Raw genomic sequence first — 14,153 nt, 5'->3', positions numbered from 1 at the left:
ACATTGATATTTAGCATTTTCTTGTTATGAATAATAGTTTTATACTTTATAAAAATTATATAAAACTTTTTCTGTTTTTTTTCACATTTTATGATCTCTTATTGTCTTTGGAGGGTGTACATATTGTCAGAAAAAAATCTAATACAGTTTTATAAATTGCCAATTTAAGAGGAATATCTAACAAATGGTTATGTTTTTACAGTTGTATATCCTATATACATTTATAACAATTCAAGCCATGTCTTCAGAGACCAATTAAAGTTAAAGTAATTTATAAGACCACTTCCAATTTATAGACTGTACATATATAAATTTTAGAGGACATATTGCAGCATTCAGTGAAGTATTTTTTAAGGCAATCTACATAAAAATGGAATAGCAGGGAGGTCCAGATAATTGATAGCAGCACAGCTCAGATATTTTATTGCCACATTTTATATTTTCTTTCTGGATAAAGTTAGAGGCAAAATTAAATCAATCCTACCTTGATATAGGAAAAGTTTGGATCTTGACTTAGTTATTAAGATGTGAAAGCTAGAAGGAACTAAACCAGCCCCTGTATGAGATTTTATGCTGTTTCTCAGCCAGAGGTGTTTGCTGTTAAAAATGCCTGGTGAAGAGGGGTATCTCTGCAGTAGTTTTGGGGGCACAATGAAGTTGATACATTATAATAGCTACCATCTTTTCTGTAAAATTTTGTCAGCAATACCTTGCACTCTTATCATGGAGAGCAATTATTAAAATCCAATAAGTAATAAATATGAAAAGATTTTGGTGAGAATGAAAGACTGTCCTATATTGAGTCTTCGTCTTACATGCAGGGATTTGCCTGTGAAAAGCGTGCATACAGTATTAGGAAAAATGTTATTAATCATTAGCTAATTCAGAAGTTTCATTTTAACCTTCAAAATGAAACCTGTGTGAGTTCATTTATTATTGATAAACACATTTGATACTAGTTTCACTCTCTAAAATAAACTATGAAAAGATAAAATGTCCTTATTTAACACTATCCTAAAGTGAAGTCTCTTCCCTTCCCTTGAGATCAGCATTTGATTATTTTAAAATTTGTAACCTTTGTTTTGTTTGGCTGAAAACCAAAAATACAGTTGCAGTATAAAGTGTATAATTGTTCCATTTTCACAGAGTCTATTTTTTTCCCCAGTCCTCAGAGAGATCCTATGTAGGCCATTGCCAGATGTATCATTCTAGAGTATATTAATCAAGGATCCGAATCAGGATGGCAACTCCTGTGTGTCCAAGGAGCTGGGTCAGGATGTTTCTACAATTCCCTTATGAAGAATAGAAAGATACTGGCCTTTTGTGCTATATAGATTTTAGTGTTTTGTATTTTATTAACTACTTGATTGCTGCTCAGTGTATCTGATAAGTAGGACACACTTTTGTTCCAGAAAGTGAAAGTCTCATTGTCCAATTTAATATAATTTTGAGAAAAGTTTCCCACAGCCTCAAGAAATGAAATCAACTATGTTTTTCCTTTTCAAATAAATTAAAATGAGGTCTATGGAGAAGAAGAGAAAGTTGAGTCGCATTTTCTCTGTTGTAGAGTATCTGGCATAAAATAATGGCTCCAAGTATATTGATAATTTACATAGGGGAGGCTAGGGGACTGTCTAGGGTGGGGGGATAAAATGGACACATATGTAATACCCTTTGTACTACTTTAAGCAATAAATAAAAAAATAAAAATAAATAAAAAAAAAACAAAATCAAGTATTTTTCAAAAAGGAGGGACATTATCACATTTAGTTTGCTTGTAAATGACTGCTGCTTATTTAGCAATAGCCTTGGTTTTGTGGTGCTGCCAGAAATAAGGCTTTCATATAAAAACATACAATATAAAATTGCCATTACAAATTAGGAAAGCTGGAAGTGGGAAGGAGGGAGGCAGGGGAAGGAAGGGGAACATGGTTTCTAAAGGTAAATTATGTCATCAGGAGAAATTGTATTTATTCATTTATTTCAATGGAAACAAACTCATTTTTAAATTAGAGTTTTATGATTGACATATTTCCCTCCCAAATCTAAGCTTTTCTGAAGTAAGTTAATTGTGGATAGGAAAATTGGGCCACATTTGATCATGGACTGGTATGGTGGAATACCAACCTGCCATTTACCATGTCCCTACTTTGTGTCAACTCTTTACAGCTGTCATCAGTGTCTTAAAAGAAAATCATTACTAAAAGCTAGATTATTGCTCAGCATTTATTCTTGTATTTTAAGCCAGTCAGTATATTTTGTTTCATGTAGAAGTAGACAATGAGGCAGAAAACCGGGATTCTGGTTTATTTTTGCCACTTGTCCCTTTAACTCTGTATTTTAGTATACTCTTACAATCCAAAACTGATAACAATTTACATGTAAATCCCATCTTCTTTAGAAATAAAGTTCAACTGTATTGATATATGTGAGCAAAATGTCTAAACTTCATAAGTCTATATGTATATGATATTATTATAGCAGTTGTGCTGAACAAGAAATAGAAATAGATGGTTGATTTTTATATTTATTTTAAACTATTACTTTGATTTTTAAAGCCAGTTACTTTTAACTTTCAACAGACAATATTTTATGACAATATTATGAGGCTAAAATACAAAAAGAAATTGTAGATGATATAAAATTATTTAAATCAGTTTTAGACAGCCAAATTTTTCTTATTTTATAAATCTTCAAAAAGTGGGTTTACAATTTCATATAAACTAACAGTATTTAGCCCAAACATGTTAAGAAAAGACACACATTAAATTAATAGAGAAATATATTAAAATATTTTACCAGTAGAAAATATCAGTTACATCAAATAAATTAATTTAATGAAGAAAACTACAAACATACAATTTTTGCAAACAAAAAACGAGGAAAATAATGAATTGGTTTTAAATGCCTTAGAATTAATTCTTTGTACTCTATCTTAACCTATATCCAGCAAAATATTACATATTTCAAAGAATTAATAGTGAGAAAATTTATTTTTATTATTTACACTGAATAGAGGAAGTTAGTGGTTTTTTTCAAGCAACGTATGAAATTTCACACCTTTTGAGTAATAATAATAGAAATTTAAAAATAATTATAAAATAAAACTCACAATGAGGAATAAATCATTTTTGCTTCTAAATGGCAGTGAAACTGCTGAAGTTTTATCAGTGTCAGAAGTCAAATATAAAGGTTGGAAGTGCTTCCCTCTATTTAAATTCCTCCCACATCTACTGTTGATTGACACTATCAGCAAACTGATAATTACCCACTTGATTTGCTTTAAATAATTGTTAACTTTGGGGATTTTTAAAGTAGATTTGAGGAAATTATTAGTAAATACTTGCATCAAGTGGAATCATCTGTTGGGTTTTTCTTTTTTTGTCTTTCACTATTTATTTATTTATTTATTTATTTATTTATTTATTTATTTATTATTGAAACTTTACCTTTTCAGAGGCACCACTTGCTTTTTTATGGTAAGGAGTACTGCTTTTAAGGAAACAATCTTTCATTCATTTTGGAATCTGCTTAAATTTTCAGATGCCATTCTCTTCATTGAGCTGCTTGCTCTTGTTTTCATTGAGTGAAAACCCCATGAATTCAGGCTGGCTTTTTACTCTTTTTAGCCCTTCATGGCTATGCAGAATAGTTCTTATTTATTCATAAAATAAAATGATTATTAGCCATGTTGCATAACAGTGACTTAGCAAATTTCTGCTTGAGTGTTTTGTGCTAGAAGTCTATGACTATCTTTATTCTTGAAGAGGTACTAGTTTTCTAAACTATCTTTTTAAATTTATTTAATATGTTTAACTATATAGAACTCATTGAAAAAAAGAATGCAGAGATCTTGCCAAATAAGCAAAATAGGGAAAATGATGTTAAGAAGCCAACCGTTTCTCATATCCAACATGAATAGCTCTGCCGTTTAGGTTTTATGATGCCACATTTCTTCCAAAAGTGAACTATGAACGACCTCTTGCTACCAAATCGTTCTGCTTGGATAAGAATGCTTGTCTCTACGTGCTTCATATACAGCATCCAAAGTCAAACATTCTAGAACTTTTTTTTTTAAGATTATAGAATAATAACAATGACAAAAAACACCAAGTCTATACGTTTAGCATCCTCATCCTACAGCTCAAAAAAGTGTAATTACTTTTTAAGGCCACAAAGAGAGTTTGAAAGGAGATCAGAAACAAAACAAAACCAAAACTCCAAGTGTGATATGCTTTATATTAAATAAATTTACATTACCTTTATTATATGAAATCAAATAGATCATAATTCTATGTAGGATTTCCACTGTTCTTCCTAATATATTAAAATATACTTCAGCACCCCAGGTACTCCTCAGTGTCTCCCATGTGTAGCTAAGGCATAGCCATGGAGAGTCTGGATTCAATAAGAGTCACAACCCATAATCTTGATAGAGTAGTAAAATTATATTTTGGTGTAAGAGTGTACAGAGAGATTTCATCAATTAAGATTTTACCTCAAGGTGGTGTATTTTGCAGTTTCATAGGCCTATAAAATATTTTGCATTCATTGAATTGATTGCATTGTATATATGAATATGGAAAATGATTAGAGAGAAGTATATAAAAAGAGAAGGTTTTTTATTTTCTTTGGTTTTTATTTTAATAAAATAAGATTCTTTATTTGTATGTTCATTTTAATTACTGGTACTGGGAGATACTCATTGGAAGAAACTCCACTTGTTGACCTGATAGAGAAATTGAGGCATACTTGTATAGTGTCGCAGTTCTGGAGGAAAATCAGGGCTCAAATACTGGTCTTCAGTAGATTATAAAGATCTCATTGCTTTTCTTCTAATCTTCCTGAGAAACACAGGCAATAATAGAGTCCGGCCAATGTTTTCTGCTCATGTGACTGAAAGTGCCCAATAGCAGCATACCGTGTTTCACCATTTCAATTACTAATTTGATTATTATCTAGCAAAATGAATTTACTTATTTTACAAAAATCATTGAATTAGGTGAACCCTCTGAAGACATTCCAAAATATTGTCTCTTATTCTGAAGCTTATTCAGCTTTTATTCAGGAAATAGAGACATCATATTCAGAAGCATTGCCTTCCAGGATGTCCTTGCCCACTGTCAGAGCCCGCTGTCAGAGCCAAAGAACTCAAATGAACAGTCACCTTTACATTCACGTTAGGTAGTGAATATTTATGAGAAAAAAGAAATAATCTTTGGCACCTTGTGGAAAATCAGAAAATACCAGCTAATCATTTTATGTGAACAACTGAAAGAAAAAAAATAAGAAAGCTTTGACATATTACCACCCCCCCCGACCCCTGCAACTCAGATTCAGTTCTATGTAAACAGAGCTCCATTTTGACAACTGCTTAGCTCAAGGCACAGATTTGAAGTATTAGAGATAATGGCAGATTTATTAGATAGACTTTTGCCAGTATCTTTCAGTGTCCTAGGTAATTACTAGCCATGGTAAATCTGGGTGGTTTCTGCTAGTGTGCATTCCCTCGTAGGCATTGATGTTGTGTCAAAGTAGGTATTTGGAGGTCTATATTTAGTTACATTTCATTGATTTGTGTTTTTAAAGTATGTGTGTGTGAGAGGGGGAAATATTTCATATCTCTGTTTTTTCTTCCCCAAATTAAAAAGAGGGTGAAAGTTCGTTTCTATTTCCTAATTTTAAACAAACTATTCTCTCAGCTATCTATCTAATTTTAATTATTGATCTGTCATTCTTTGATTACTCAAGTGAGCACCACCAAATTCCCTTTATTAAATTTACTCATTGTAGTTCCCCTTTCTGTTTTGTATGATTAATTCACACTGTCTCTTTGCACACTTGTATATTCATTCTGAATATAATGTCTTTTATTCTTCTTTTATATTTATGTGTCGTTTTCTACTCTCTGCTTACCTGTTGTCCAGGCATGATTATTAAAGGTAGCCCCTATCATTTAAACAAATACCCTTGTTTGGACAATACATTATATGGTCATCTTGATATGGATGAATACAACAAAACAACATAAAAAGAGAAATATATAGACACATGTAGTGTGGGAAAATAGATATACCTGGGATAAAGAGAATCATTTTTGTTTTTGCCACTATTCTGAACCTCAATTTTCTTACCTAAAAAATAGACTTTGTATTACATGATCTTTAAACTTTCTCTCATCTCCAAAATATAAAGTATCACACATAGTTGCATCTCTTTTGAGTTTCAAACTACAGAAAGATTGTGCATGCATATAAACAAGACTTGTAAGTAAAGATGATTAGATGGATATACTTGATTTAAGAGATGACCTGGATATCTGAATGAATATTTGCTTTCTTCTGTTTGGAGTTATGTTGCTATTGTCAAAATACTCTTAGAAAATACAAGATAATTAATGAAACTATTATTCTCTATGTGAACAGTGAGTCATACATATGAAAACCTGAACCTTTAAAAAAACTTCAGGCTAAGCAATTCTGAAAATAGGGTTTTCTCCACAGTGTTCAATTAAGAGTTAAATCAGGTGCACTTTTTTGTGCCACCATTTCTTTGAATATGAGTAAATCATATGAAAATTACACATAGAAGGCCAATCTAAAAATAAACTTTATAATTCTTCTCTTCCAGTATTAAGATCTGATGGAAAAATTTTAAAAATTGAATTTAGTTTATTAAAAACTCAAATAAAGACAAAACCTTGCTTCACTTTTCAGTTTATCAAATTACCTTGTCACCGTATTGCTTTATTCTTTGCCTCTGAGATTTTCGTTACATAATTTGTGGAACTGGAGGGTGGCAAAAGAACTTGTATGTTAGACATGGGAATGTGTTCTAATCCTACTTCATTCCTTTTTATTTTTAAAAAGTGATTTTAGAGACAGAGAGATAGAGAGAATCATCGAATGTGAGGGAGAAACAATCATCAATTGCCTCCCATATGCACCCTAACCAGGGATTAAACCCTAACCTGTGTATGTGCCCTGATCGGGAATGGAACCCACGACCTTTCAATGTCTGGGAGGATGCTCCTACCAACGGAGCCACACTGGCCAGGGCCTTATCTATGTCTGATTTGTGTGTGGGCCAAGTCAGATTCCCTTGCCTTTCTGGTATTGCTCAGATTTTCAACGATGGGATCTCTAAACACAGAGAATAGTAAATGGGTACTTATGAGTCTTCTAACAACTGCTAAAAATACCTATTCTGTTGCTTTCTGTCTTATTCTAGTATTTGATTTAACAGAGAATTAATGATTTCAATTATTTTCCATTTAGAAATGTTCTTCTTCAGGAAAATGTGTCTTGTCTACTCTTTGTTTTGTGTATCTTTAACAATTTCCTGAAAGAGAGACATAGAGATACATCACCAATAGCTCTGGAATTTTGATTCAATTTGCTACAAAAAATGCCCCACATGGAAAGAATAGTATATTTATATTTATGACATTTTAACCTAAAATGTAAATTAATACAACCCCTCAAAATTATGTATGATACTCATTATATGCTTACATGTGGGGTGAGAAATATTATATTGAGCATATTAAAAAGGGCAATGGCAAAACTGTGTTTTGCTCTCTGACACTAAAACATAGAGTTCCAAAATGAATGGCTTTCACTTGCAAGAGGCTCTGTATTCAAACTGAGTTCGTGTTCAAACTGTATTGTACTTCCTTGACTTGCCATTTCTGTCCTAGCATAACTTAACGATAATATTCATTCAGTAGTTTTCACAAACTGTTCTAAGTGCTAATTTACATGTCTGTGCTCATTTAGTTCTCACAACAGCCCTATGAGGATATCCCCATTTTTAAGATAAAGAAGTGAAAGGTAATAGAAGTTAAGCAATTTGACCCAGAACACATGTAGTGATATATATTTTGAATCCAACTATGGAGTTTGCTAAATTCAGTCTCTGTGCTACCGCAATATTCTAACTGCCCAACATTATTGATATTTGTAGGAATCCAGCTTTATATATTGAAATTTTAAGCTCCCCAAACAGAACAGATAATTAAAGTAAAAACAAAATGTTATGACTGCCCCCTCATTGCCTCCAATGTGCTCCCTGGCAGTACAATACGCAGGTGCATGTAGCAAAACAGGCAGCGTCTGACTTATAAATGACCCACATACACAGAAGAACACTGTCCCTTCCTCATTGTCTGACACATTCTGATCCCCCGCTGCTCACTGTGCCCTCAAAACGTGGGAAAAGGAAGGAGCTAGTAGAAGCAGGCACAGCGGTGGGTGCTGGCAAGCTCCCACGTGACACTGGCCTTTCATTTTCTTCGCAGAAGTGTGTGTGTGTGTGTGTGTGTGTGCAGGTGCATATGTGTATGTGTGTGTTCTGCCTTAATTGTGTTTTCCCATTAACAGGTTACTTTTATTAAAGTTTCACAAATGAAGCAGTTAACTCATTTTGTAAATGTCTCCATTTTATAAAGATGTGAACTCTTTGGCCAAGAAATTCATTAAAGATTTCATAAAAGATGCCTTATTTTTCTCTGAATTTTGAGAAAATTTGGGGTTTATTAAGTTACATGAATGTGGATATGATTTAATCATTTTGCATCCATGCGATATGCATAACATATACCTGATAACATCTGCTTGCTTGTTTTCTTGGGGTAGGAAAAGTCCTTAGGTGATATGGGAGCATGGTGAACTATGCAGGGAAAAGAGAGTGTTAAGTGCAGGAAATATAAGGAAGGGAGAGCAAAGGAGGTGTAGTGAAACAAACTCTTATTTCATATATCCATAGAATCCCTCTGTGTCCGGGAAGGAGGGAGCACTTCCACTGTTTTATTGTTCCCTGTTAGTAGGACTTCAAAATAAATCCAGAGGTAGTATTAGTAGTACTATATTCAGACACCCTATGAGTTTAGCAGGTCTATCAAAATTAAACTAAGAATCTATTTTACTATGCTATTTTAATTGATTTTTTTTAGGGAGGGAGGGAGAGGAGAGAGAGAGAGAGAGAGAGCTGTGAGAGAGCTACATCAATCAATTGCCTCCTGCAAGCACCTTGACTGGGGATTGAACCAGAAATCTAGGTATGTGCCTCAACCGGGAATTTAACCCATGACCTTCCAGTGGATGGTACAATGCTCCAACTAACTGAGCCACAGTAGCCAGGGCACTATGACTTTAAAAGTAATAAGATACATTTTGAATTTTCAGCCAGAATAATGAATAAACTTACAGGACATAACTCATTGTTTATTGTGAAATATATAAGTTTGGTGCTTTTGATTTCATAGACCACTAGTGATGTTTGCTGACTGTCAAGAGAAGAGGGACTTAGCTTTCTCTTTCACTGTTACTGCTACTGTGCTGAGTTAGGGCATTCACAGAAAACTTTTCAGAAAAAAATTATTTGTGAATTAGTTTGTTTTAATATTCTTAGGTACCTATCCTCTGACTTCAAGACTAAAATGAAGGAGAATTCAGCTATATAGGTTTGTAATCTCTAGAAATTTAATAAAAACCCAGCCTGTACCTGTCAGTTTGCCATTTTGTTTTGACATCAAAGTAATGTGGATTAAACGATTTCCCTCTTCTGTGTAGCCATTGTCAAGGATAATGATGATGATATGGCTTATTATGTCTCTCTGCCTCTTTGGTAAGCATTACAGATTACAAAATCTGCTCACTAAAGCAGTCTAGTAGTCGGCAGAAATTTTTGTATAAAACCCAAAGTGTATTGAGCGATTTCCACTTTGATTATAGTTCTGATAATATAAGTCAGTTTTTAGGATCTAACTTTGCATTATTTTTCTGGGTCAGCATAATGACTGAGAGCTAAATATCAAGGAAAAATAATTTAATGGCTGTTTCCTATTGTAAAGCCTGGAACAGTGACTCAAATCCCCACCAAAAACCCACTGAAACCCAAGATGTAGGCATGGCACTTTGAAGATATTATTTGAAACAAAGTGACAGGGGGTAATTTGCTATGCTACAATAAAGTGTGAATTGCTTTTTTTTTTTCATTTAAAGAAACTGAAATTACTTGACAGAGTCTACTGTGAACAGTGTAACAAAACAATAAGAAATATTTTCTTGCGTTTGTGTATAAGATCCTGTCAGATTTTACAGAACAAATTTAGTGTGTAAATTGGAGGGATTGATTCTTAGACTTTGCACTTGCAAAGGACACATGAATACTCAATAAATAACATGTATATATGTACATGTATACCCACATGGACACAGATGCATGCATATATAATATGTATTCAATTTGGGGGGATATTTATATATTTATTTTATTCTTAGGTAGTTCCACAACAGGCCAGTTGTGAATTTGACTCAGTTTCTTCTTAGAACTACTTGACATTTAATCTTCTCCCTTCCCATGGCATTTATTTTCTTTTATTAAGTAGAGTATTTTTATTAACTGAATGTTTGTGCCTCTCTGAAATTCATATGTTGAAAGGTAACCCCCAGTGTGATGGTTTCAGAGGTGGGGCCTGTGGGAGGTGATTATTGTATATCATGGAAGTGGAGCCTCATGAGCAGGATTAGCGGCCTTATAAAAGCGGCTCCCTTTCACCATGCGCAGATGCAGGGAAAGGAAGCCTTTGTGAACCAGGACATGGGTCCTCTCCAGACACAGAACCTGTAGGGCCTTGACCTTGGACATGTTCTCAGCCTTCAGAACGGTGAGAAACAAGTTCCGTTGTTTATAAGCACCCAATCTATAGTAGTTTGTTACAGCAGCCCAATGGAGCAAGACAAGTGTCTCACACAAAAAGATGATTTAATATTAATATAAAGGCCAAAGCAAACACAATGTATTTGTGTATGTACTAAATTAATGTAAGAAGAAATGCCTTTGGTAATTGTGCATATAACTATTGCTGATGTACAATATATTTTAGTGAAATTTATTATCATACTTCTTAAGGAAATATATTTTTGCCTTACTTTTTTATTTAAATTAAAAATGTAGCCAAATGTGTCCTGCTAAATGTATAAAAATGAGTATTTTAATGTTTGTGCATTTATTCCCCTCAACAGTGGAAAAATGCATTAATATATGCCTTGCAATAACATTGAATTTCTGTGCATTTGAATCATCTCTCCATTTTATCCATAGTAAGTTCCTGGCGAAAAACATGCATGTAATTTGGCTTCGTATTTACAAAAGTGGAGATATGTTTTCTCTTTATAAGAGACTATTTTATTGTTTTCTCTTTATAAGAGACTATTTTATTGTTAATCCAATTACTCATGCACATATGTACACATATCTACAGACACACATTTTCTTTAATAGCCCCCTAGTATATATGGACTTTTTCTCTTAATCCTTACCTGAGAATATATTTTTACTGGTTTGAGAGAAAGAGCAATAGGGAGAGTAAGAGAAAGAGAGAGGGAGAGAGAGAAACATTGATCAGTTGCCCCAATCTGGGATTGAACCCACAGCCTAGATATGTGTCCTGCCTGGGAATCAAACCCGTAACCTTTTTCTGTATGGGATGAAGCTCCAACCAACTGAGCCACCCAGTCAGGCTGTACATGGAAATTTTAAGTAAGGTTGCTATGCAGATAGCACTAAAAATGTGGTCAATATACATAAAATAAAATGTAATACAAACTGAAAAGTGAAGTCAACTATCATAAAATAAGAACAAAGAGCAACTAATTTGTAGGTATTTTAAGAAAATAGTCTCTTTCTAAGTATTTGGTAAGATTTGGAACAATCTTATAAACACAATTTTTGTAGGTGATTTTAGTTTTTTGTTTGTTTGTTCTATTTGTTACTTTTAGAAAATTTCATTTTTTTACTAGACTCAGACATACTATAGAAGTAGAAGCTCTTAGAGACTTCAGCCTACATCTCTGGGCAATCTGTTTCTGGCATTTTTCTTTGGTCTCCTTCATACTCTTGGCCACAAGTTTAGACTATTCTGTTGCCTCTTCCTTATTTTTCTTTTCTTTATTTCTTTTTTTGGTTAATCCTCACCTGGGGGTATTTTTCCATTGATTTTTAGAGAGAAGAGAGGGAGAGAGAGAGAGAGAGAGAGAGAGAGAGAGAGAGAGAGAGAGAAGAGAGAAGAGAGAGAGAGAGAGAGAGAGATGAGAGAGACACATTGATTGGTTACCTAGCATGGGATTGAGCCTGCAACCTAGGAATATGCCCTTGACCAGAATTGAACCCGGGACCCCTCAGTCCGAAGTTAGATGCTCTATCCACTAAGCCAAACAAGTTAGGGCCTTAATTTTATCAGTACATTGTTTCTTCAGAGCAATATACCAACATTTGTGTTGCAGGACGTGTGAAGCAAGTAATGAGACGCTGTATCTTGGATGCTTTGGTTCTTGGTCTCTTACCTTCTTTGTTTAGAGGCAGACATCATCTTCTTTAGAATGATTAAAAAGTTTATAGATTCTGCTAGCATTTTTGAGCCCCAGGCGATGAAGCACAGTAGTATCAGTGAGACCAGGAATATCTTTCTTCCTCATTTTTTACAATGACCAAGGTGAGAACAGTGAGATTGACATCCACAATGCAAGCCTGAACAGATTTGCACTTTCTCTCTCCAGTCCTCCGTGATCCATAACAGAACTGCCCCTTACTCAACAGCAGACAGACATGGCATGGGTCAAGGCATCCTGCTTCATGGGGAAACCGTGTTTGTTCTTCTCACCACTGATTGGAACCACATAACTTTTCTCTTCTCCCAAGGTGTCAGCAGCCACTTCTATGGCCATGCACTTCTCAAACAAAGTTACAAAGGTTGCATTCATCGTCCATTTCAATGAGCTTCTGGCAGCCAGTGGTTGGGAAAGAGATGTTCAGCTTCATCCTGAAGCAGTCTACAGCCAGCATGTCAAACTCAAGGCATGTGACCTGTCGGCCATGAGTTTGACATGCTTGGCCTACAGCCTTGAAGGCACCACACACACACACGCGCACACACACACACACACACACAGATCAGTTGAGTTTTACACTCAGTGGCAGCAGCATCAATTTTACTGGCATGTGTACTTATCTCTTGTGCCAAATTTAGTTTATTTATGAGTCACAGTATAGAAGACAACATTTTAATTTAGTCACATTAATCTCACTTTACTTTCCTAGAACTTACTTTTTAATTTGTCCCATTTTCACTCATGACAGTAATGCTTTGCTCTCTGGATATTTTCTGTTTTGAAGTTTCTTTTTTGACAGTCTCTATTAGATTCCTAGGGCTGCTGTCACAAAATACTACTAAGTGTGTGGCTTAAAATAACAGAAATTTATTCTCTCACAGTTATGGAAACTAAAATCCAAATTCAAGGTATCAGCGGGCCATGACCTCTCACGGCTCCAGGAATGAATCCTTCATGGCCTTCCTAGCTTCTGCTGCCTGCTCCTCATCAAACTCTGTGTTCTTGCGTGACTGTCTCTGTGTTTCTTGTTTATCCTCTTATAAGGACAGCAGTCATTGGATTAGGACACACCCAACTATTAATTTAAGTAACTTTATCTTAAGTACTTATATGTGCGAATACCCTATTTTCAAATAAGATCACAGTCTTATCTTTTAGGTGGACATAAATTGTGAGGGAGTACTATTCAACCCAGTCTACCCTCTGGACCCCCAAACTCATGTTCATCCCACTTACAAAATCCGCTCACCCCCTCCCAACATCATCCAAATATCTTAACCCTTTCCAGCATGAAATCTTAAGTTCAAAATTTCATCTAAATATTAACTTAAAAAGTCCCAAATTTCACCACCTAAATCAGGTATGGTATGGGTCCCTCCTGGGACAACATTCTGCTCCTTCCATAGACCTATCAAACTACAAAGCAAGTTACCTGTTTCTTACAATAGTGCAACAGGTATAGGATAGATAATTCTCATTGTGAAAGGGAGAAAATGGAAAGAATCCAGGGATTATTAGTTCAAAGGGAGCTGGCAATGCAGTTGGGCAAATTTCATGAGACTTCAAGGCCTGAGAGTAATGCTAATATTTAAAATATATATTTTTATTGATTTTTGGAGAGAGAGAGAGAGAGAGAGAGAGAGAGAGAGAGAGAGGCATTGATGTGAGTGACACACTGATCGCCCCCACCTGAGGCTGAGCCCACAATCAAGGCATGTTCCCTGACTGGGAATCAAACTGGCAACCCCTCTGTACGCAGGA

General features: G+C 34.6%; 1 protein-coding gene and 1 pseudogene across 4 annotated transcripts in view; one reads left to right on the top strand and one right to left on the bottom strand.

Moving 5' to 3' along the window:
* Nucleotides 1–14,153, top strand: part of PCDH17 (protocadherin 17) — a 95,613-nt gene that overhangs the window by 61,148 nt on the left and 20,312 nt on the right. The window lies entirely within an intron of this gene.
* Nucleotides 12,210–12,822, bottom strand: LOC308511721 (small ribosomal subunit protein eS6-like; annotated as a pseudogene). The gene has a single exon. The product of its transcript is annotated as a small ribosomal subunit protein eS6-like (transcript).

Source organism: Myotis nattereri, assembly GCF_964212035.1.
Source record: "Myotis nattereri genome assembly, chromosome: 2".
NCBI lineage: Eukaryota > Metazoa > Chordata > Mammalia > Chiroptera > Vespertilionidae > Myotis > Myotis nattereri.
Note: the sequence above shows the minus strand (reverse complement) of the source record. Positions and strands in the feature narration are given on the sequence as shown.